This window comes from Candoia aspera, chromosome 1 (assembly GCF_035149785.1).
Source record: "Candoia aspera isolate rCanAsp1 chromosome 1, rCanAsp1.hap2, whole genome shotgun sequence".
NCBI classification, from domain to species: Eukaryota; Metazoa; Chordata; class Lepidosauria; order Squamata; family Boidae; genus Candoia; species Candoia aspera.
This window is the reverse complement of record NC_086153.1, coordinates 214,963,655-214,989,894: the sequence shown is the minus strand read 5'-3', so window position 1 is coordinate 214,989,894 and position 26,240 is coordinate 214,963,655.

Here is a 26,240-nt window from a genome sequence, read left to right as displayed (position 1 = left end):
ATGGGGGCACTATCCATTTTCTACAATCATTGCAAATTGATTATGAGAAAACTAAGAGAATGTGCTTTGCAAGGGGTAATAAAAAAAGCTGTCCTGGTGACTTGATGGGAAGCTCATTGATTGGGTTCCTTGGTTTTTGTATTTGGGATTTGTGCTGCAGTACACTGGGAAGCAAAATGCCCATAACACCCAGGTGCCCATAGTACCCAGAGGACCTCAGCAGCAATCCTTTCCTTTCTCTTCTCTAGAGGCTCATAGTCTACCCTAGCTATGCTGCATTTATTTGAGGCCAAGCTTCTGTATGGGACTCAGCTAAATCTAGGTATCAGTTACACTAAACTTGAAAGAGTACAAATTAACTTCTAACAAAAGTTGTTCCGGGTAGCAAGAAGTGTTTCTAATGCAGCCCTACGGTTGAAGGCAGGACTGCTGAGGGCTGAGACAAGGACATGGCTAAGTATTTTCAAATACTGTCTGAAGATTCATTTTCAGCCCTAAGATTCGACATCTCTTATCTTGCTAGACAAATTCCAATAATCTGGAAACAGCAAATTGGAGGCAGAGTTCAGAAATTGGGTTTTACACCAGAGGAATTGCTGATACTGGGATAACAGGCTATGGCTTTCTTTGACAAAGGATCCTGGATATAGAATTGTAAATGGAATACATCAAAGTACCAACTAGAATACAACTGGGACATTGTAAGTTCCACTTTAAACCAGCCTGGTATCTTAACCAGCTTACAGCTAACAACTACTGTAGACAGCACTTGTGGCCAGGAGGTTTTTTGCATAGTTCTGTCTTGTGAACCAGTTGTGACCTTTCCTGGATTTAGGGGCCTTTCTGATAGTCACTCATGCTTTGATTACCTCCCATTTGGTCTACTGGAATTCATTCTATATGAGGCTACCTTTGAAGACCACTCAGAAGCTACAGCTGGTTCTAAATATGGTGACATGAGTAGTTATGGGTGTCTTCATTTTACCCATGTAACCTCTCTACTTTGCAAGCTATGCTTGTTACTAGTGGGCTTCTGGGTACAATTTAAGGATTGGGTTGTCGCCTATAAAGCCTTTCATGGGTTAGGACCAGGGTCCCTATGGCACTGTCTATCTCCTCTTGTCTCTGCCTGACCATTAAGATTTGCCAGAGTTGGTGAACTCCAGTCCCAACTGCAAAGCAATGTTATCTTAGAGTACCTTAGAGATGAGCCTTCTTTGTGGCTGGGGTTGCCCTATAGAGCAGCATTCCCTCTGAAGTCTATATGGCCCTAACCAGTTATGTGCTTCTGTAAAGCTTTGAAAAGTTAACGCTTCCAGCAGGTCCTGGGATGGGGTGGGGTATGATCTGTTCCCTGGCAATGGATTGTTGCCTTATGATTATGATTGAATATTGTTTGCCCTTTCCCTGATTATTAGGAAATATTTTGTTCCTTTTGATTGTTTCTGTATTTTTTGTTACTGTTTTGCTGTTGTTAACCCAAATATGTAAGCCACCTAAAGTTAGTTTTGTAACTGAGGTGGCATACAAGTTGATTAAATAAGCAAATAAATGTACTGGCTTAGAATATGGGATCTTTCTTCTGTCTCCCTGGTGCCCCCCACCAGACATTCCTTTGCTATCAGAATCTCAGTGTGAGCCCCCACCATTATTCCCTTAGAGTTTGGTGTTTCCCACTCCCCTCCAGCTCCTCAAGCACTTGCTATGCATATATCACACCAGCGCTGATCACCATGTGCAAGGCACTTGTGCAGATTATGCACTGTAGAGCACAAATAACCACTAATACAGCCATCATGCACTCCAAAAATCCCACACCCTCTCCTCTCACCTACCTACCCTCCCCAGTTTACAACTTGCGACCTTGAAATGCCACTGCAGGGACTCTCCACCCTACCATTCTATGCAACTTAATTGTCCATTGAATGAGCTAGGGGCTTCTCCAGCCCCACTTCTCTGACTCCAGGGAAAGAGTTGCTTTCACAACTCATCTGTTTTAACCCAGAAGGACAAATCTAAAACAACAACAACACCTGTCCATAATCTGTTCCTTTCTCCAGGACCCTTGGCCATGCATCTACACCTCATAAACCAGCACTGGCACTAGCATCCCTCTTGCGTTCAAAATCTCCATTCAACAATCTCTCCTACTAGATGTTCTCACTTTCCCATTCCTGTTGACACCACTCTCATTCAAATGTGCTCATTTTGTGCACAATTCTTTTCTTTTTTTATCACAGCCTCCATTGCTGTCCCACAGATGGAACAAGCTCCATTCAATCTCTCTGCCAAATCCAGGTCTTATCCTTCTTGATAAAATATCTGAACCTCCATTCATCCACTCTTAACTATGGTCTCTTCCAGAGCAAGGCCATTGCTATCTGACACTGGCCAATTCACAGTTCTTTTCAAAACCCTGTCCACCTTCATTCATACTCATCTCTCACCTGCACTATTCCATGAGCTGAACCCTACAAAATATCCTTAATACCTTTACTATTTTAGTTTGATTTCAATCAATCCAATGTTTAATAGTCAACCAACTGTACAAAATGAACAAATACAAGTAAAGCTACTAGTACAAAATTACTTTTTTTAAACTTGGCTTTAATATTTAATATAAAAATATTCTCCTTTAGACCTTCCACATAACACATGTGGAATTTGAGAATGCATGTGACAAATAAATGAAGAAGGATGATTATTTATTGGAGTTTTATAAAAAAAATACTTTTTGTACTATTAACCTTGAATTTTTCCCTTAGCTTGTTGATGACTTTTTCTTGCACATCACTGATCCTTTTCTGACTATATCAGCTCTGGCAATCACTTCTGAATTCAAGAAAAGAATGACAGTGATGCTTTTTTCATTCTGAACATCCAATTTTTACAGGCTTCTGTTGTGCTATATAGGGGTCAAGGTTTTTCAAGAACTGTTAACAAGAATTAGATTAAATTTAAAAGTTGAGAATTCTAATTAAATGAATGTGACAGCCATTTGTTTTTAAAAGTCAAAGTCTTCCTTTTCCTATTTCCACCTTTAGAGGTGATGGTGCTTATCTCATAGTGGAATCCTGATGCAGATTGCAAACCACATTGCAAGCTGCTACCATGCATCCTAATCACATGGAAACCTAATTTGCTTTCTCTTCTGGGATCTGCAAAGTTTCAATTCTTTTCTTTCTGTCATTGGCCTAAAGAAATAAATAAACTGACAAACAGACAATAGACAGATAGATGCACAGATCTTTCTGAAGGAGTTTACAACCCCATGGGGAATTCAAATAGACTCTTAGCAAGACGAGAGAAAGGTTTCCTTTTTAACTGAGTTTTTTAAAAAAAGAACAAAGAAAACATTTCCCACTCTGGAGATGGCAGCCTCATTCTCCTAAGTTCCTTTAACAGAAATGGCAGCATCTAAGAATGCAGGAGCCCTGGGTGCACCCTTTACGCAATGCTGAGAAGTTTCACTTTATGGAAGTGCAGCAATCCAGATTTGGAGAGGAAAAGAAGATTCAGAGCATGTAATCCAAGGAAAAGACATATATAATATGCCCACCCATGCATGCTTCACAATACCTGTTCCCCCTTGAACCCATCCCTTTCAATCAATGTTTCAAACTCCCACAGGGACATTATAGGAAGTGTGATGGTGCTGCATCCTTTATAACTGGGAAGAGAGTAACTGAGAAGCTTTCTTTACACCGCAAGAGAAAGAATCCCCAATCGCCTTGTGATGTTTATGAACCCCCCCTTAAAATTCAGTCAATTTTTCTTGCTCCCCAAAGCACAGTGTGATCTCCCCTCAAGAATGAGGAAGAGATTGCTAAAATGCAATTTTGGCCCATTTTTATTTGCAATTCATATACCACAGTGTATCCTCAAGATGTACGAACCTTTTTCACATCTACAGAAGAAAACCTTTTGATAAATTGGCATCTTTTTGCATAGTGCAGCAACTATAGAATTCCTTTTAATGTAAAAGCCAGAGAGTTGGTCTAGGACTTTCTGGAACAGGGCCTTCTAAAATTGGGCAGCTGAGTCAGGAAAGGCCAAGCAGATGGGGAAGAAGCAAGGGGTAAGGGGTGCTAGTTGTCCATCTTTAGCAATGTGAGCAATTTCATTTGCTCCAGCAGCTGTATCTGGATACTAGAGGGAAAGACTTTGTATCTTCAATGATTTGTAAAAGTTATTGCATGTGCACACATCTGTGCACATCTGCCACACCAAACCTACATGCAGTCTTTGTGGTTTGAAAGGGTTGCATCACTAGTCTGTGTGGAAGAAGAAGCAATGATCACACCTCTCTTCATGGTTTCCCATTGGACAAGATTAAACAAGATATTAGACCAAGAGTTAAGGCACCGGGCTAGAAACCGGGAGACTGAGAGTTCTAGTCCTGCCTTAAGCATGAAAGCCGGCTGGGTGACTTTGGGCCAGTCCCTCTCTCTCAGCCCAACTCACCTCCCAGGGTTGCTGTTGTGGGGAAAAGAGGAGGAGGAAGGAGTATGAGGTATGTTCGCCGCCTTGAGTTATTTATAAAAAATAATAAAGGCGGGATTGAAAATAACTAATAAATAAACAAACTGTGAATTCACAACAGTTATATAAAATCAAACATCATAAAAAATATAAAAGCAAAAAATACATAAAACATAAAAAACCTGGCACCACAACCAATCTCCCTTGATGCAACCAACAGCACTGTTTTCCATTGTGCAGAAGTTGTTTGGACAGATGATGATGAGCATTATTATTATCACCATTATTATAAAAGTCAGTACTGGAATATGAAATGCTTAGTCTCTCTTGTACTATATCTAATAATCACCTACTGAAATGACAGTATATATTAGAAGTTATGAAACTCTAGAATTAATGTTCCCCTCTGATTATGAATGAAACATTTAAAATCTATATGCTTTATTACTTGTTCCTATTTAAATTTGCACTTTATTACTTTCAAGAGTTCATATCTAGCAAAACACAGTCTGAATTTGGTTCTTTCCATGGGGAAGCAGCTTGATGGTATGAAAACGGAGGCTTCGTTCCTATTCTCTTAGCATAATCAGACCATTTCCTGTTGTAGGATATTCCCCATCTATCAGCTCCACTAGGTAGACCAGGCCAGGAAATCAACTCCACAGGAAGGCTAAAACTATTTTTATTGAGGCTGGCTATAACAGAATAACAGAATCTTGCAAGTCTGATTAGGCAGCTTCACATCCCAAACAAAAATTAGTCTCATGGCTGAATGCTCTGTTGTTTTTTTTCTTGCAACCAGGGATGTGTGCAGGGCAGGGTGAAAAAAGTCAAAATAGCAGCTGCAATCAAAGCTCTGCTCATTTTTTATGTGTGATGCACATCATAAATGGGTGGAGCCTTGATTGCACTGTTGCATCTGCCCTCTGACTGTTTAGACAATACCCTGTGAATACCCCTTTCTTAACCTTTCTACAGAGACCCAGACTCTATCCCATGGGCCACACAAAACCCAAAGGCAACAGGATGCATTTCAGTAATATTTGCAGGGGTTTATTCATTCAAATTTCAAATATACAATTGCCCCTTTGTATACTTCTCAATCCCAGGACAAGCTATCCAAAGGCATGCACATTTGATCACACTGCTTTCTCAGTGGGGTAATAGAGATGCTATTAGGAACACTTCCCATTGTCTTCCTGTTCTAGGGAGGCTACACAGTCAGATTAGTGTAGAGGGTAAGTATAGAAGATCAACTCAGAATGACAAATGGAACAGAATGATTTGATCTCATTCATTTTTATCCATTCTGCCCTCCCCCTATAGTGTCCCTACACTTACGATGCTTGGATAGAGGAATGTATGTATGAATTAATAAATGAATGAATGAATGAACGTAATTTGTCACTGGAGGGATGAGCCACAAGACTAATCCTGCCATTGGATCATTATAATGCAGAACTAGGGTGGGCAAGCCATTACTTATATCTGGACAGAACTGCAATAAATCCTCTGTTGCAAAGTGCATTTTCCCCAATGCAATTCAATTTATTATGCCCAATCTCTATTTGATCCTAAGATCCATAGCTAACATATATCTCTGGTTTATTCACCTTTATGTGGTCTGTAGTTCACTCTACCTTCTCCAGCTGTCACTCATGTATCACATGCAACATCTGTAAAAGCAAGATACAATTTATAGTAATTACCTTGATTTACTTTGCATTTGTTTAGTTATAGGTATAAACATAAGAATCTATTTATAATCCTGAATTTCTTGTCTAATGATTCCTACTCAAGGTTTATGATTGTAGAGTCTGTAAGGTAATTTATTCCTAGGTCATATGTAAGAAGAGCTAATGGCCAGTCAAATGTGGAGTGAGAGCCATTGAGATGTTAAAAGCTAGGGTACGCTGTTGAAGAAAAAAAATGAGGTAATTGAATGAAGAGCTGAATTTACAACCACTTTTCCCCTCTTCTCTCAGAAGAACAATGTGTCAGACTTTTAGCAGCAATTTTCAATTAGTCCATCTCTGGACATTATTACAATTTCTCCATTGTTTTGGAGACAATGAGTCAAATTTTCTTCTGATCTCTGGATCATTATCTTCAGATAACATTATCTCACAGAGTTGTTGTGGCGAAAATTGGAGGAGGGAGCTATAGATATATGACACTGACCTCCTATATAAAAGGTGGAATATAAATTGAAGTATTATGAAATAGCTATCCTTCCTTTCTTCCTTGGATTTTCATCACTGGGGTTTCATATCTCATATCTTTGATGATGTGAGAAACAATAACTGAATGTGATCATAAATAAAGTTTATTTTGTGCTCAGACATGGACACTCTGTTGTTTGGTCAACTGTAGGTCAACTATATGTTGTCTTACAATGGTGAGGTACCATTCCAACAATCCTTAATGGGTATGCATTAAGAAGTGGTTTCAGCATTAACCAAGTTCCTGGGAATATATGGTAACTATGATTTGTTAACTTCCTGTCTAGATGACTGGATGGCTTTACATGAGGGGCTGCCCTTGAAGATGGATAAAAACATTTGGTTAGTATTAGATGTAGCAGAAAATTCACTAAGTGAAATTGGGCATTATGATTATATTACCCCAGCATTACATAAACTTCTTCAGCAAAGGATCGTTACCTTGTCGTGGTGCTGGAGCTTGAGCACCTCAATGATGCCATGAGCTAAACCGTGAAGGGCCACCCAAGATGGGAAGGTCATGACAGAGAGGTCAGACTAAATGCGATCCCTGGGGAAGGTAATGGCAACCCACCCCAGTATTCTTGCCATGAAAACTAAATGGATCAGTACAACCAGAGATATGTCGGTATACCATTGGAAGATGAGACCCCCAGGTCAGAAGATGGTCAAAGTGCTACTGGGGAGGAACAGAGGATGAGCTCAACTAACCCCAGACGTGATGACGCAGCTAACTCAAAGCCGAAAGGATGGCTAGGGGCTGATGGTGCTGGTGGTGAACGGCGAATCCGATGTTCTAAGGATCAACACACCATTGGAACCTGGAATGTAAGATCTATGAGCCAGGGCAAATCGGATGTGGTTATTGGTGAGATGTCAAGATTAAAGATAGACATTCTGGGCGTCAGTGAACTGAAATGGACTGGAATGGGCCACTTCACATCAAATGACCACCAGATCTACTACTGTGGACAAGAGGACCACAGAAGAAATGGAGTAGCCTTCATAATTAATAGTAAAGTGACTAAAGCAGTGCTTGGATACAATCCAAAAAATGACAGAATGATCTCAATTCGAATTCAGGGCAAGCCATCTAACATCACAGTGATCCAAATATACGTCCCAACCACAGATGCTGAAGAAGCTGAAGTAGAGCAGTTCTATGAGGATCTGCAGCACCTACTGGACAACATGCCTAAAAGAGATGTTATTTGCATCATGGGAGACTGGAATGCTAAGGTGGGCAGTCAAATGACACCTGGAATTACAGGTAAGCATGGCCTGGGAGAACAAAACGAAGCAGGACATAAGCTGATAAAATTTTGCCAAGACAACTCACTCTGCATAACAAACACTCTCTTCCAGCAACCTAAGAGACGGCTTTATACATGGACTTCACCAGATGGAGAACACCAAAATCAGATTGACTACATCCTTTGCAGCCAAAGGTGGTGGACATCTATACAGTCGGTAAAAACAAGACCTGGAGCTGACTGTAGTTCAGATCACGAACTTCTTATTGCACAATTTAGGATCAGACTAAAGAGATTAGGGAAGACCCCCAGATCAGCTAGATATGAGCTCACTAATATTCCTAAGGAATATGCAGTGGAGGTGAAGAATAGATTTAAGTGACCGGACTTAGTAGATAGGGTCCCAGAAGAACTATGGACAGAAGTTTGCAACATTGTTCAGGAGGCGGCAACAAAATACATCCCAAAGAAAGAGAAAACCAAGAAGGCAAAATGGCTGTCTGCTGAGACACTAGAAGTAGCCCAAGAAAGAAGGAAAGCAAAAGGCAAGAGTGATAGGGGGAGATATGCCCAATTAAATGCAAAATTCCAGAGGTTAGCCAGAAGAGATAAGGAATTATTTTTAAACAAGCAATGCGTGGAAGTGGAAGAAGACAATAGAATAGGAAGGACAAGAGACCTCTTCCAGACAATTAGAAACATTGGAGGTAAATTCCAGGCCAGAATGGGTATGATCAAAAACAAAGATGGCAAGGACCTAACAGAAGAAGAAGAGATCAAGAAAAGGTGGCAAGAATATACAGAAGACCTGTATAGGAAGGATAACAATATCGGGGATAGCTTCAACAGTATGGTCAGTGAGCTAGAGCCAAACATCCTGAGGTTGAATGGGCCTTAAGAAGCATTGCTAATAACAAGGCAGCAGGAGACGACGGCATCCCAGCTGAACTGTTCAAAATCTTGCAAGATGATGCTGTCAAGGTAATGCATGCTATATGCCAGCAAATTTGGAAAACACAGGAATGGCCATCAGACTGGAAAAAATCAACTTATATCCCTATACCAAAAAAGGGAAACACTAAAGAATGTTCAAACTATCAAACAGTGGCACTCATTTCACACGCCAGGAAGGTAATGCTCAAGATCCTGCAAGGTAGACTTCAGCAATTCATGGAGTGAGAATTGCCAGATGTACAAGCTGGGTTTAGAAAAGGCAGAGGAACTAGGGACCAAATTGCCAATGTCCAATGGATAATGGAAAAGCCAGGGAGTTTCAGAAAAACATCCATTTCTGTTTTATTGACTATTCTAAAGCCTTTGACTGTGTGGACCATAACAAATTGTGGCAAGTTCTTAGTGGTATGGGGATACCAAGTCATCTTGTCTGCCTCCTGAAGAATCTGTATAATGACCAAGTAGCAACAGTAAGAACAGACCACGGAACAACAGATTGGTTTAAGATTGGGAAAGGAGTATGGCAGGGCTGTATACTCTCACCCTACCTATTCAACTTGTATGCAGAACACATCATGCGACATGCTGAGCTTGAGGAATCCAAGGCTGGAGTTAAAATTGCTGGAAGAAACATGAACAATCTCAGATATGCAGATGATACCACTTTGATGGCTGAAAGCGAAGAGGAGCTGAGGAGCCTTATGGTGAAGGTGAAAGAAGAAAGTGCAAAAGCTGGCTTGCAGCTAAACCTGAAAAAAACCAAGATTATGGCAACCAGCTTGATTGATAACTGGCAAATAGAGGGAGAAAATGTGGAAGCAGTGAAAGACTTTGTATTCCTAGGTGTGAAGATTATTGCAGATGCTGACTGCAGTCAGGAAATCAGAAGACACTTAATCCTTGGGAGAAGAGCAATAACAAATCTCGATAAAATAGTTAAGAGCAGAGACATCACACTGACAACAAAGGTCCGCATAGTTAAAGCAATGGTGTTCCCCGTAGTAACATATGGCTGCAAGAGCTGGACCATAAGGAAGGCTGAGAGAAGGAAGATCGATGCTTTTGAACTGTGGTGTTGGAGGAAAATTCTGAGAGTGCCTTGGACTGCCAGAAGATCAAACCAATCCATCCTCCAGGAAATAAAGCCAGACTGCTCACTTGAGGGAAGGATATTAAAGGCAAAACAGAAATACTTTGGCCACATAATGAGAAGACAGGGCACCCTGGAGAAGATGCTGATGCTAGGGAGAGTGGAGGGCAAAAGGAAGAGGGGCCGACCAAGGGCAAGGCGGATGGATGATATTCTAGAGGTGACGGACTCATCCCTGGGGGAGCTGGGGGTGTTGACGACCGACAGGAAGCTCTGTCGTGGGCTGGTCCATGAAGTCACGAAGAGTCAGAAGTGACTAAACGAATAAACAACATATAAATTTTATTCCTAGTTCCTTTCTGGTTTCAGTTCAGCTACAGTACCTGAAAGAGCCTTTCTTTCTATATGTGATTATTTAGACTCTAAGATAATCCTCTGGGGCCTGCTCCAGCTCTAAGTACATGCTCAAGACAAGGACTGGTAGTCTGGGAGCAGGCCATTTCCGTGCTTAGCACCTCAGTTCCAGAATACCCTTTCTTACAAAGCATATCTGAACCTTCCTGTATTATCTTTCTAGCACCAGGAACACATGTTTTCATTCTCCCAGGACTCTTAATATGCTAGATCATAACATTTTTAATGGGTAGGCTGCAACAAAGCTTTTTAGCCCATATGGATCTGCTGCTTATGCTTTTACTATTTACCTACTTTTAAACCATAGATTTAATCTTATTTTTAACAGTGATTTTCATTTATTGGAAGCTCTTCTGGGATCTTGGAAGTCCCTCTGCTTTGAAGGACAGCATGTGTGTATGTGTGTCTGTGTGTCTGCGTACACACACACACACACACACAAACAACAATGTTTCCCTGCCATGCCTCGTTAGCATATCTGCATTATACCTTGGGGTCCATATTTTATTTTCCTAGGAAGATGTGTATGTAGGCCTCAATCAGATGAACTATATTTCATGAAATATGAGGCTCCTACACCAAGTGTGGATGACAGACATTGAACCCTTTGCTGACAGGACAGCCAAACATGCAGCAACTGAGAATAACAGCTCTAATTTGCACAAGCATGTAATAATTCCTTTCTTAGAATAAGAGTTGGGGTTTTTTGATCAATGCATTTCTCTTCCTATAGCTTGTCCGTTCACTCCTTCTTTTAATCTAAAAGCAAACTGGCCTTAGTTTGGGAAACATAATGACCATGCCCCCTTTTGTGATCAAACTGGTCCTGTTCCAACTGCTTGGTCAACTAAGATTTAAAATTGAGAATTACAGGGATTTTTTTTGTTAAATGGAACCTCATGTATTAAAAAGGAGGTTGCTCTGTGTGTGCATGTGTGTTAGAGAGTGTGCACATCGGTTACTTTACATGAACTAAAAGAAAGATTTTCTTTCGATTTTTTATGCCTACTCAAGTATAAAAATGATGAGCAGCTGAATATTAGGACATTCTGAAAATCTGTATCTCTGTGTTCTAGAGTATAATTATGACTTAAACAATTCTATCACTGGGAACAGCAAATAATAATATTAAGTTTGGGTGATAGTCCAACCAACCAACGAATTCTTTGAAAGTTATGCTCCAGCACTGCTACAGTATTAACTTTAAACAGAACTTTTGCATACTTAAAAGATGACAGTAAGACTTTTTAATGTCTCTTTTCTGAGCTTGTTCATTTCCTACTTGAATGTCTCTTATTTTCATATTTATCCCACTACCAACTTGACCTATGATTTATTATTTCCAAAGCATAATAAAATCTACAGTATATTTATTCATTATTCATTATTCTTCCTGATTTGCACTCAAATTCTGACTTCTCTTTCTCCTCTCTTATTTATATCATTACTTCTCCCCATAATCAAAGTGACCATATTTAAATATGTCAGAGTAGGTCAGGAGCTCTGAGGAGAATGATGTATCATTAAATGGCTGGCTCTTTCTCTGTTGTTGCAAGATACAGTAGACAGACTAATTAAAGAAAGAGTCTACATTCTTTTGCTGCCATGGTCATTATTACAGTAATCTTGCCCTCTGACCATTTTTTTAAAGACTTTTCCTCATAAGCTGAACAACATTTTTGTTTAGTTTTCTTCTTTCCCCCCTTTTTGGATGGGAAAAACGTTGATCAAAGCCTCCTTCCCTCCCTCTCTCCCTCCCTTCCACCAGATTATATGAGACTATAAAGAAGTATATAAATCAGAATATAACAGTCAGGATAGAAATGCCACACGAAATGTGTAATTAGTTCCACTGTCAAACTTGCTCCAACACTTAGGAAGTTTTTTTTTTTAATAATAATTAAAATCTGCCTTCCTGTAACTTCAGTCCCTTACTGTGTGTCCTGCTGTCTCTGAAACAACAAAGAACAAGTCTTTATCTTCTTCTGTGTAACATCCACAGGCATTTGAAAAGTGCTGGTATATCTTCCCAAGTTGTCCTTTCTGAAGGCTAAACACGTGCAGATTGTTCATAGGGTTTGAATCCTACACTCTTGATAATCATCATTGCCTTTCTCTGAACTGGTTGCTGTTTCTTTCAATCCCTCTTAAAGTGTGATGACCAGAACTGGACATAGTATTTGAGGTGGGATCTGTCCAAGTGAATAGAGTAGGATAATTACTCTCAATGATTTGGAAATTATACTTCTGTTTATACTGTCCAAAATTATATTTGCCTTTTTAAATAGCCATACCACACTGCTGGCTCATATTCAGTTTGCAACCTTGAACCATTCCAAGGTTCCCCTGGCTGCCCACCAATAGGATTATCAAGCCTGATATCCTCCATTCTATGCCTTTGCATTGATTTTTGCTTCCTAACCATAGAACTTTGCACTTGTCTCTGTTAAATTTAATTCTGTTACTTTCAGGTTATTTGTTCAGCCTGTCAAGCTCATTTTAAATATTACAGTAAACCCTTGAGTTAATGGATCTCAGTTTAGCAGTCAAAATCTGATGGATCTGGAAGACTGTTGCTGTTGGTTGTCTAGTTTGCTGATTACATCTGCCACTCACTTCTCTGACTCTTATATGGGCCAGTCGATAGGGCTGAATGAGCATTCTGGCTCTGGTGCATCCAAGTTCTGGTCCTCACCCTGCATGTGACCTCATGGGATCTCTTGGCTGTGGTTCATGTTTGGTGTGCCAATCTACCAACTTGTGGTTGTTGGAGTCACAATCACAGCTCTGGTACTTGAGCACCCACATATCTCACTGCCTCTTGCTCCTTAACTGTAGCTTGAATTCTTTTTTTTTTTCCCCACTGGGGAAGACCTTCTTGTCCCAGTCTCCATTTAATAGTCCTTTGGCTTTAAAGAACACCCCTCCTCCCTATTAGTCCATTAAATCAAGGTTTTATTGTATTACTATCTTCTAGGGAAAATTGGATAAGCATTCTCTTAACATCTCCATGCAAATCATTGATGAACATACTGAATAGCAGAAGACCCAGGACTGATCATTAGACAACCCCATTTGATACCTCTGTCCAAATGGATTCTTGATGAGAGCAGAATTGATAAGCACCCTTTGACTATAATTTTTGAGCCAGCTATTCATCTCTTTCAATTGCTTTCCATTCAGCTCACTTTTAATTATCTTGCTAACAGGATGTCATGGAGTAGTGTCTCAAATGCTGTCATGGCCAGCTCAGATTCAGAGAAGCCTGATACAGAGGAGCCTGTTCTGGGAGAGCTGTTGGATCTCAGCCTGAAGAAACCTGTGGCTGATCCACCCAGCTGTGCCCACTGTCAGAGGATGAGGACTTGGAGTTGGAAAGAACTGCTCAGTCCCAGAGCATGCCAAGAGGAGAGGAATGGCATTCAATGCATCTCCTTGCATGCCAGGAGTGTTCTCAGCCTTGACTGAGTCCACTGGCATGCCTTGTTGAAGCCAAATCTTCTATATTAAAGAAGTTACCCAGTAAAAAAATAATAATAATAAGATTAATCTGGCAATATTTGTTTTCAGTAAATCATTGCTGGTTTCTGGTTATATTTGTTTTATGTACTTAGACTCCAAGCCATTTAGGAGTTTCAAGTCCAACACCGATATTTTTACTCAAGCTCCAAATGGATGGGAAACTCAGCTCTACCTTCTAATGTACCAGATTTTTCTTCCACTTGATGTAGATGTAGTAGATGTAGATGTAGATGCAGATGAGATAGAGGTAGAGGTAGAGGTAGATATACTGTAGATAAAACTTTTAAGGTGTTTCCAAGTACCCTTTAAGAAAAGAAAGAAATTCTATATGTCCAATGAACTTTGAGAAACTTCTGACTAGACTTGCATATATTTATATTCTCAATTGAATTAATTTTTGTTAGTCCATCTTTGAATGTTAACCCTGCATATTTCTTTGCTTATGCTTTTGTGAAGTTCAGGCCATGTTCCCACTTGTACTTAAGCATAGCACAAACATGTCTCGGCAAGAATTTTTTTTCTGATGTGACCCCATGGCATTTTTTTTTTCATCTCATCCCTAGGCCATGAGTGAGATAGGTTTAAGTCATCCTTTGCTATATTGCTGTTCAGGTGGTATTTTCCCTTTTATTCTATCACCATCCAAGGCACGCTTCAAGGTGTACAAAAACAGATAGGCTGTTATGCTGGAGGCTAGTCAGGTAGTGACAGGTAACAGAAGAAATAGAGGTAGGATAGGAATTGGAAATGGGGCAGCAAATTCCATGCCAATGTAGGCTTCTGCTATTCAAAAATGCATGGATTGTATTTTAGTTGGGTGGTAGGGAAAGACCCTTGGAGGAAGGCCTCAGTGTGTACACAGCTTGTTTTGATTCTGTCCTTTTTTATCCATAATGATTTTCTGGGATATTTCCATCCCCAATTTGTTCACCCCCACCCCATCTTACACCAAATGCCTGACATTTCAATGAGCATCCTATTTTGTTTTGACATGAGACAAAGTAAACATATCTTCCAACAGCAGACCATAGTCTTTATAATTTGAAATGTCAGCTGAAGTGGGAACCACTACTAGATGCTTCTGAAAATTAGTGGAATTGCTGAAGTATTTACTGTAACTGAAGGCAGTGCTGGGCTATATACAATCTATCCTCTCACCTCTTGCAGATGTAAGATCAAATTCTGCAAAGTTATCTGGGTCAGAACCAAAGATGGTAAAGAAAAAGCAGAGTTTTCCTTAATTCAGCTATTCACAGACACACACAAGCAAAGCAATCAAATCCTTTTTGTTCTTTACAGTTACTTCCAACTTCTTCCATCTAGGCTGATTTTCTTGGAACAAAATGGAGCCTAAAAGGAAGGCCTGAGCCAAGGCTTCAGGGTGATATAAAGAAAACTTATTCCAGCTGGGACTTTAAATGTCAGAAGAGAAAACATATGAAACTGCTGGGTTAATTGAATAGAGACTATAGGGATGTACTACTTGATAGTCTACATTTTGAGGCACAGAATGAATCAGACCTGCAACTATGCAATCTGTTAAAACCTTAGCTGATATCAGTGCTTGGACTGTGTTGAATTGATGTTCTTACAATCACAGGAATGAATGAAGCACCACTAATCCCAGCTTTCATAATTACTTCACCATAATTAGCTTTACTTACTTACTTTCTCATTCATTTATCTGGTGGTTAGTTTTAACATTTGTCTCCCTTAGTATAATTCCTGCATGATTAGCAGAATGTTAAATAAATTTTTAGATTGCTGAAAGTTAATCAACATTTCTTCTCATCTGCAGCAAATTTCAGGTGACTGAATGACCTCACGCTGTTTGGATTTTGCTTTGATATTTTACAACATTTGAACACTAACAGCATAGGTTTGAAAGATATAATATGACTTCATACATAATGTCCCTTCTCTAGATTTACTGCTGAATAGACTACTTCACAGAAAAGAATGGGGGAAAGGTCCATAGAATTATGTTTATGGATGTAGAAGGTCAGTATGCACAGTCCTCCATTATGCTAAGGGGAGAACAAGGAATATACAGTAAAGGAATTACCCTAAAAATGATGGGGTCAAGCCATGCCTTAATAGGATTGGTTAAGAATGAGATGTTCCTCATGCAGAAGGATGTTAAGCAATCTAGACTTTAATAACAACAATCTCTGTATTCTTGCAGTGTTGGCCATTCACTTTATATGTACATTGATAAACTTATAGGGCAGAATGGATTTTGGTAAAATAACATACATGTTCATACTATTGTTGGGGATAAGGAGATAATTAATATGAAGTTCAAGGAACATCTTGAAATTGTGATGAATAAATAGTCTTCAGAATCCTAAATCGCTCAACAATTGTGCAAGCTTACTATCAGGTATTGTAAGGCCACATGGGATCAAAAAGTTTAAATCATTGTGGCTAATTTTCTAAATGAAGATTACCAATCGATATGGATCTGTTTTATATTTACCCAGCCTGATGTCTGTACTCCCCAGATCTTGTCCGTAGGTCAGTTGCTGATTCCATATTGGGAGGATGGAGAGTAACATGAGGATTTTCTTTTCTTTTTTTTTGAGTCTCAGATTTCTAGAACTACTTGCTGCTCATGGTTTTCCTCTTCTGAGAGCAATAGATCTTCCTTCAAAGAGGCATCTTTGTGGGGAGGAATGTATGATGCTGTTAATAAAAGTATGGACTAGTCGCTTGCTGAAATGGGTGGTGAAGAAATGTGAGAAATAAATAAATAAATGGTACATAGGATGTTATTTTCACCCTTATCCCCAGTGCTAACAGGGTCATCCAGGAAGGAGTGTCTAAGTGAAAATGAGAGATACAGTTCCAATTTGATTTTTTATTGAGCAGAACACTGCTTGGGCTACAACAGGTACAGATAGAAATGTTTGTGTGTTTTTATGTGTATGTTGTACAAGTAGGATGTGTGTAATTTACAATCCAAGCAAATACAATTGAAGTTGATGTATGGTGAATAATGTTACTAAGAGTTCTTAGTAACATTATTCCCCATATAGCAGCTTCAATTGCATTTCCTTAGATTGGAAATTATGCATATCCTACTTATATAACAGAGTTTGTTATCGTTAATCTCAATGCTAACTGGCATGTTACCTTTTACGTCATAAATGCCTATTATGAATATTACTCCAGTGGACAGTTATATACAGAGAATTTACTACAGAGTTAAACTGGAACATATAAAAATCTGTTCTCACTTATGTGAAAATTTAAATACTGGCTGCCTGGTGCAATTTATATTTTATGTCACATGTTTAGCACACTACTCTGTGTAACAATGTAAAACTGAGCTGTGTGTGATTAAAAATGGCATATTTTCACAAAACATGTGAGTCTAAATGATTCTAGAAAAGGAGAGATGGAGAGACAAGGATGTGGACCCTTTACCAAATTCACAACCATAAAGCAGCTCAGTACATTTTTTCCCACTGAAGAAGTTGATCTCATACTGCAGATCGTTTAATGTGCATTTATCAACGTCCCTCTTTTACTATAACTATGAAATTGACTTATTTTGTACAGCCCATAATACTTGATTAACCTTCTTAAAACCACTGTGAACACATATATTCAACCATAATGTTCTGCATGATTTCCCAGGATGTTGTGCAGTTGGCATTTCACTGTGACAATTTTTTTTCTGTCCCAACTAGCTTTTAAATAAGGTGAACTGTCACACATATTGCAAATACTTTCATTCATTTATGTTTTTCTCCCTAGCCTAGTATCTAAAAGAACTGAATTTATCGTAGCTAAGAATCTTAATTTCCAAAGGTTGAAATCTGCTTCTCAAAAGCAGATTATAAACATTATAAACCTGTTCCTCAATTATATCACTTCATTATACATGATTGAATTATTCTATAAATGAATCTAGCCTGCTTTTCTGTCCAATGAGCTAGATTTCAATGAACATGATATGGAAAGACAATCAATCATGCAGAGAAAAATATTGCATCAAACTAATTAGGAAAAAAAGAGACAAATTACATACTTAAGCAGAGTTAACAAAGTAATAAAACATCCAGAGTTACCAAGGCCAGGAAAATGTAGCCCATGTACAAAATAACTTCAGAGGTATTGACCAAATTGTTTGAAATTCTTCCTTGTCCATTTTTTGGGGGGAGGGGAAGAGAACCCCTTGTAATTCAAATATTGACAGATCACACAAAACAGCAATCCATTGCTGAAAATCATGTGTAGATTCATAATATTGTATAATCATTCTTTTGGCCATTCCCCAAGAACTAAGAAAATTCATGTTTCTTGATGTCCTAATAGATGTCCAGTGCTGGGGCATAGCCATATAGAACATATATATCTTTAACCTGCAATAATTGATCTAAGGTCATGTTAATAATCCTGACTATTTGAACCCCAATTTGGCAATAATAGGATAAATTCAGAGCATCAGTTAATGTTCTAGCAGGTTAAGTATGATATTCATAAGTATACACATGATAGAATCTTCTGTTTTATTAGCTTCATTTTAAAATCAAAAGAAGTTAATCTCAGCATCTTTAAGGTAAGCTTCCACTGATTCACAAAGTAGAATATTCAAGCCTATTACTCCAAAGTTCACATAGTTAATATCAACTTCATAAATGTCCTTAAGTCTCAGCTGATTTTTCCAAAGTTTCTGATAATTATAGAACTTCAGATGCAACTATGGCATTAGAACCAAAGAGGCTAAACAACTATTTCAGCTGAATAAACTTTCAAGAAGCACTCTTAGGTAATCCAAGGTTTTAAAAATAGCTACATCAGAAGCAAAATGGTCGAGAGTAATACAATTTGAGAATTTTACGAAACAACAGCAACAATAAAAACAATATAATTTAGGCTACTTTATATTAAGATTATCCTTTAAACTTATCTTTTCATTGGTAAAATGATCAAAGTAATCTCTATAACCCTATATTTTCCATATATTTACTTGTGTCCTTAAATGCATGGAACCCAATATTTGCCAGGATTTTAATGGAGTCACATGATAATATTCAAATTCGGCCAAATAGGGGATGGATTCTGAAGCTCCTTATTCCAACCAATAACCAAAATTGAACTAAAGGCCCAGTGATAAACCTGAACATGTGGAGGAAAATTAACTTGACCTTTCCCAACAAGTGATTGTAGTCTGCATAATAAAAATTCTTGAGGGATGTTTCTGCCAGCAAATGTTAATGTTGTACAATGTCATGTAAATTTACTTTTATACTTGTAAAGGTATAAAACTAGGAAGACAAATTGATAAAAATACAAATTGACTTTATAGGCAAATCCATAAAGATCAAATTTATATTACCCAGATATCAAAGAAATATATATCATCTGCATCAAAACTGGAGATAGTTCAAATTTATTAATTGAGCAAGCTTTCTATGAATCCTTATACCGAGATGAAGATGAACAAAGGAGTCAAAACCCAAACTAAAATTCCAGTCCCTATAAACATACATATTTTTATTGAGTCCAAATACCATGAAGTCTAATTTGCTGCAGTTTATAAAGTAATCACGGTATCACACATTAGTAAAATGAAGTGAGAAATAGAAGTTTTTAGGTAAACTATGAAACATAACGAATCATACACATACAGGAGAAATTTAAGTTCTGTGTCTTATAGTGAGTTCCCTTTAACATGTTCAGAATTTCCCATAACACGAGCAATACATTCTAAAGTTCAATTAAAAAAGAAAAGGAAAAAGAGGTCATCTTTCAGGTGTACCACGGCATAATTTTAACCAAGGTAATATTATTCTGTCGAAAAACAGATGTGAATATACAGTAGGTTAAATAAAACAGGACAATCCAAACTGTAAAAGTTTGAAGAAGCCGAAAAGAAATCAGCACCAGCTTCAAAAAGTTGCAAGAAACTTGGCACAAATGGCAAAACTAACGGACCAACTAAACGATAAAAATATGGAAGATTTGCAAAAGGACTGGACACCCTTTTTTAAATATGTGGAATGGACTCAAAAAGCTAATATGAATATATAGTACGTAAATAGCAAATTATTTTAATTTAATCTCTTATTTAATTTTAATTTAATCTCTTATTAGAATTAATGAAGGCAATTTAGAGAATTAAGGAAATAAACACACACACGCTAGGATACTAAGCTGTACCGTCTAGAAAGTTGGAAACCCAAATCTTTCTATTTATTTATTCATTTTTCATTTTATCCCTTTTTAATTATTTTTTAATTTATCTTTATATATTTTCCTTTTTTTCTCTCTTCTTCTCCTTTTTTTTTCTTTTTCTTCTCTCTTTTGCAAGAAACTATATAAAAAGCTTTCTCGGTCTCCAAAGAAATAATAGCTGCTGGGTTCTGTCTCTTTTGACTTAAAGCAATGACATCAATTAAAAAATCTAATATAATTATTCTCAGTATAAATCCAAACTGAACCAGGTGAACAATATTTAGAAGACAGGCTGTAATCTACAGGCCAAAGTAGATGTTAAAATTTTGGCATCCACATTTATCAAAGAAAGAAACCTATAATTGGAACAGATATTTAGAATCTTGGTGGTAGCCAAAAAAGGGTGTCATTTGGGTATGCTTTTATACCACATATTTTGGACTCTGTCCAAAGCGTTATTGTAGGATATATGTATGGCCCCCAAATGAGAAACTTTGCTGTTTCTTCTGGTGTTGCTTCTGAGAATAAAACAGAAGATCTAGAGAAGCAACCATATTCCACTGCTACTGTGTGAGCAGTCTAGAGAATGTCAGGAGTAGGGAGGTAAAAGAATTCCACCATAGGTAAGCACATACACCCTCCCCAATGCTAGTAGAAAAGAAATCAGGCCAGTACTTTTTAAGGACTTAGTAGTTTTTTTATATGTGTAAAATGGTCAGGAAGTCTTAAGAATGGTCAGTGTAAGAATGTCTGGTACTTAGTACTGTTAGAAGTCCTGGCAAATCCAGCATGCCTCATTAGCATGTGAATTAGCATTTAAATTGAGTTGTCCCACAATGCAACTCTGAGGAAGCTGTTTGTTGCCACTCCCACTTCCTCTTTCTCTCTTCCCCTTCTTCCACCCAGGGAGAAGCAAGCATGGCTGTGTGCTGCTCTCCTCCATTCTGGGCACCATGTGGTGGGCCTGGAATTTTCCTTTCTTCCACACAGCTCTTGGCAGCAAAATAGGGCTGAGGGTTTAGGGCAAACTAACTATTTAGAAAGGAAAGAAGAACAAAGGAACTTCATCTTTTTACCAAGATGGATGTAACAGAAGCAACAATAAAGTCAGTAAGAAATTATTTTACTTATCTTAACCTAATCTGTTTAAGCTTGTGATTCTTTATGCTTGGGAGGGCTGAATGTGTAAGATTAATAACCTTTGTTTCTCTGGCATGCTCATTGAAGCAATCTAAGATAATATTCTTTTTCTGTGCCAGCTTCTCCGCTGTGTTATAAGCTCTGCTCCAATTCAGTTGGTCCTAGCAGGCCACTAAATTGGCTTCAAGTACAAGCCTGAAACCTAAGTCCAGAAGCTGTAGCATTCTCCTGCAGCAGACCCTGGAATGATCATGTGATTGTGCTTCCTAGAATAAAGGTGCCCGGCCGGCTTATACTGTACATCTAAAAAAGTAAATCCAACCCTACTATGTCCTGAAGAGCCCAGCAAATTATACTTTATTGTGCTTTAATTGAAAATCTGGGGAGGACAACTGCTGGATTAGAACTCTGCTCCCCAAAGCAGGCACATAACCTGGTCTACCTATGTCAGTTTTCTCCCAGTTTCATTGTTGTACACCATTTCATTATATGCCTGCCTAGGGTGTTTTGCATTTATTGCAGATGCAAAAGACTTTCTCAGATAAATTTCTCAGGCAGAGAAGCTGACATTATGTCTGATTGCTTGGTAAGACACCACAAGCAGGATTTTTCTTTTTCTTTTTTCTTTTTATGCAAGTAGTGCAGGTGGATTATTTACTGCTTTAACAGGGCTTGTGCAATTCTCTCTTCCTTATGATGTCTGACTTAAAATCTCTTGAAATCAACCAAAGACTAGCGGCAGAGTTCAGAGGACTTGTTTTCCCAAAGCATGGGAACAGGAAGGCACCCTGAGCCTCTGTTTTCCACCACTGGAACGTTTTCCTATTTAGTTGCTTTTCTTGTCCATTATGGCACAATCATTCCTTCTTTACTACTGAACAGAGATGCTATCCAAGATTGCTTCCTTTTAGGGTCATTTGGGGGGTAGGTGACTAGAAAATATGCCTCTTTATAATCATTGTTTGAGTCTCAAACCCTTCTGACAAATTATGAATGGTTCACTGATTATTAAGGTTGCCTACCTCTTAAATAGGACTTTGCTAGACATAAAGAAAAGCATAGGTGCCCAGGGGAGTATAGGAGGTAAGTGAAAAAATGTGTATCAGGACATTATGATTCAAAAACTACAACTTACATTCTTGCATCAGACATCAGGACCCAAGTAGACAGGGGAGGAGTTCGTGTCATGACATCTCCATCACCATACTGTCACTTGGATGTAATCTCAATTTTCTGCATATGCCTATGGAGAAAAAGTAAAAGCAGCTTAATTTAGAGTATGCTAAATTTGTTATATCTGCAGTTCTATATTTTACAGGTCATGGGGGATCAGGTTTAGCTTGAATCCCTTTCTGTTTTTTCTTTCCTATTTATTGCACGTAAAAGAACTATAAATATGTGGAAATTCATTTATATTACTTCTCTGAAGAATAATTAGCATTTGGGTAAATAATATACAGTAAATTAAAATAAATTCATTGTAAAGCAGTATTTAGACATAGAAACTGAAAAAAAACATATAGAAACTATTTCCCAGAATAAAGATTTCTAAAACAGCTGAGTATTTTGAATATTGAGAAAAGATAAATTATCATCAAAATAGATGCCCATTGTGTGGATTAATTTGCTGCACCCACAAAATCCACTAAAATTATTTTGCGTCATGGATAATTCTAGCCCTTCATCATGCATTCTCCAACTTTCTCTATAAAAAAACTTCAAAGTTTTTCTTTTGCCTATTCAAAAATTCTGGGGCTGTCATGTTCTTTGATAATTAGTCACTCCTATAATATAACATCTGGTGATAGTTGAATTTTTCTGTTGGTTAAATGAGCTGCATCTAATGCTGAGACAGAGAAAAACCTCTTGATAAATAAAGAAGTACAACTACCTTGCAGGCACTATTAAGTGCTCAGTGTGCTGAACTTGGGGCGAATTGGTGCCTGAAAGTCAGCAGATGCTGTGAAGGGTTGGCAGCAACAGGGTTAAAGGAAGCCAGCTTTAACCTGAGGCTCTGGAGTATTTGTGTTGTAAGCTGCAGTGCAGAAGTGATTTTAGGAGGAAGATTCAAATTTTAGTAAGAGGCAGAGAGTATGACCCTAACAGGAATAGGAAGGAAGGAAGGAAGGGTTAGATAGGTGCTTTGGAAGAGCAAAATTTGCAGGACAAGCAGATCCCAGTTTGACAGCTGTGGCTGGAAGAGCAATCTGATCATTATTACATCCTGTTGGTTGGCTCCAGCTCATTTCATACTCTATTACATATGACTGACTTCAGCATGTGAATGTGAAATGTTGTTGCTAAGCTGCTTATAAAGCCTGATTATTAAGACTTCATGGAGACCCTTTAATTCACTCTACCCAGCCGCCCAGCCTATATGTGTGCCCAATTCAAAGTATGAAATTTGTACTCAATCCTCTTAAAGACTTCCTGCTTCTACTTGATCCTACCACTGAAATAATTCTCTAGAAGCAGAACTGAAATAACACTCTCTTTTCTAATTTAACTCTCCATTAACATATAGCAAATTAAAGAAAAGGGAAATTTTGTTTCTTATTAGAGTAGCATTTTATACCTTCAAATAATGTTTGGAGGAAAAATGTGTATTGTGCCAGAAGCCGCATCTTCATCTGTACTCAGTTTTAAAGATGTTGTATCTACAGTTGTATCTGAGGCAGCAGCAGAAGAGCCCCTTCTCTTTTTCAGAGTACATATTTCTATAGCCATCACTACATTATAGAGAAGGAAGTTGCAGCAATGGTGAGGATCCTCTTTGGATCACTAGTCTCTTGCAGTTGCAAGTTACATGAATGAATTTACCCTTCCTCCCCCATATCAAACAACGTAATGGAATCTGAAGTATCACAGTGATATGAGATAGTTGTTACATTGAGACACTGGAGTTTGCTCCACAAGGAGGACCACTTAGGATCTTCCTTTTTAATTTTCTGGGAATAAACCATTTTTATTTTGGGGGGTTGTTCTGTAAAATAATGATAGATTGTATTTGAATTTATTTATTGTTTCCCTGTTGTTCATTTGATACTTCATTGTGTTGCCACTTTGGAAGCCTCCTGCTGAGTCATTACCTCTGGATCTCTTCTCTGAATTCAGATCAAATCAGATCAATGTCATTATGATCATAAATCATTGCAGAAACTAAAAACATCATATTCTGAGTTGAGCTCTACTGGTATCTAAGTGTACTCCTGTTTCTTTCCTGAGATGGGAAACTGGCTCTTATTTGTGAGTTCTGGACCTTTACTAACTAGTTTTTAATTAGTGGCTAAAACTGAAAGCAGTGCCCAAATATCATCTTCTTCAGATATGCCTCCTAGAACAGCATTTCCCTAAAGGTCACTCATGGCATCAGCCTATGATACTGCTGCTGTGGCATCAGTTTGGGCTCTCTGATACTTATCTTGTGTTTCTAGATAGGATGAGTGCCAAACCTGAAAATAAAACTTGGATCTAGGATATTCTTATGCAAAATGCCTTCACGCCACTTCAGACAACAGAAATTGCACCATGGTTTAAGCTCCTAAAGTTCAGAATTGGTCTGGAACCCCATCTGAAGAAAGTGGACAGATATAATCTGAGGAAGGAACTAATTTGGTCTAGTGGTTAAGGTGCTGGGCTAGAAACCAGGAGTCTCTGAGTTCTAGTCCCGCCTGAGGCATGAAAGCTGGCTGGGTGACCTTGGGCCGGTCACTCTCTCTCAGCCCAACTCACCTCACAGGGTTGATGTTGTGGGGAAAATAGGAGGAGGAGGAAGGAGTATTAGGTATGTTCTCCGCCTTGAGTTATTTATAAAAATAATAAAGGCGGGATAAAAAATTAAATAAATAAAATAATGCTAGCAAGATTATGGTTAATGGTTAGTGGTGATTTTGGAGGGACAAATGGCAGGCTTCCATACAAGTTGAAGTTCTCTCCTTGTGATTCAGGTAGCACAGAACTTCTTCACTATCTATTAGGGAAGTATACTGCAAATATTAGGGGAAGGTATGTTGCAGAGTTCATTCAATTTGTGGTATGCTAGCTGGACTTCATGCTTTTTATTATAGATTTGAAGGTTGCTAGGAGAGCCTCCTCCTTCCTGCTAGGGTTACCCTTAAAGTTGAAAAGAAACCAGTGCTAAAACCAATGTACACTAGGGGTTATATTCCGAAGACCCAGTAAAAATAGCTTCCGCTTAATGGGAATAAACACGGTTTCAATCAGCATTTTATTGCTATACTGTATATCTAAATAGACCATTGATCATATATAGATATAAAGCGGTGGGGAGTTTGTAATCTTAAATTGGAACCTGGAGAGGTTATATGTGGTCAATGCAAACAATATATTAAAGTCTTAATGGAATTTCGAACATGTGATATCTTATTGATTCTTTATTCTTTTACTTGGTTGTTATGGTTTATGGCCAAACAAATAAACTAACCTTGACTTGATTTGACTTACCTCTCAAGGTCAGTCACTATTGACTAAGTCCTGCAATCCATCTGGCAAAAAAATTAAAAGTTAAATATTTGGGGGGATTAGTACCACTGAGACTACAAATGCTGCTGAATGATGAAGACATTGGTATTAAACAGGAAACAACTTGATCAGCTTTGTAGCCTTGGTCAGTCACTGGTGATCATTAGTCAGAAACAGTCACCGACTTTAACTTCAATGGAACCTTCCTGCTGCTTTCCAGGATCAGCAAGGCATCGTCTGCATTTAGGCTTTTCCAGAAGCAACAGTCTGGCCAAAGCAACCTTCTGATTTTTGGCCTTGCATTGCATCATTCTGCTTTCTTTCAGTGCATTTCAGTTCATTGAAATGGCTTAATTCCTTTGAAATGACTTCCAGTTGGCAAGCAAGAGAAGAAGAGAAAGTAGTGGTATTGATTCAGCTGGCTCATCTCAACACTGCTCTCAATGATGTGGCCTCAGCCGGTGTACTGGGCTGTCTAGCCACTTGCTCTTGTCA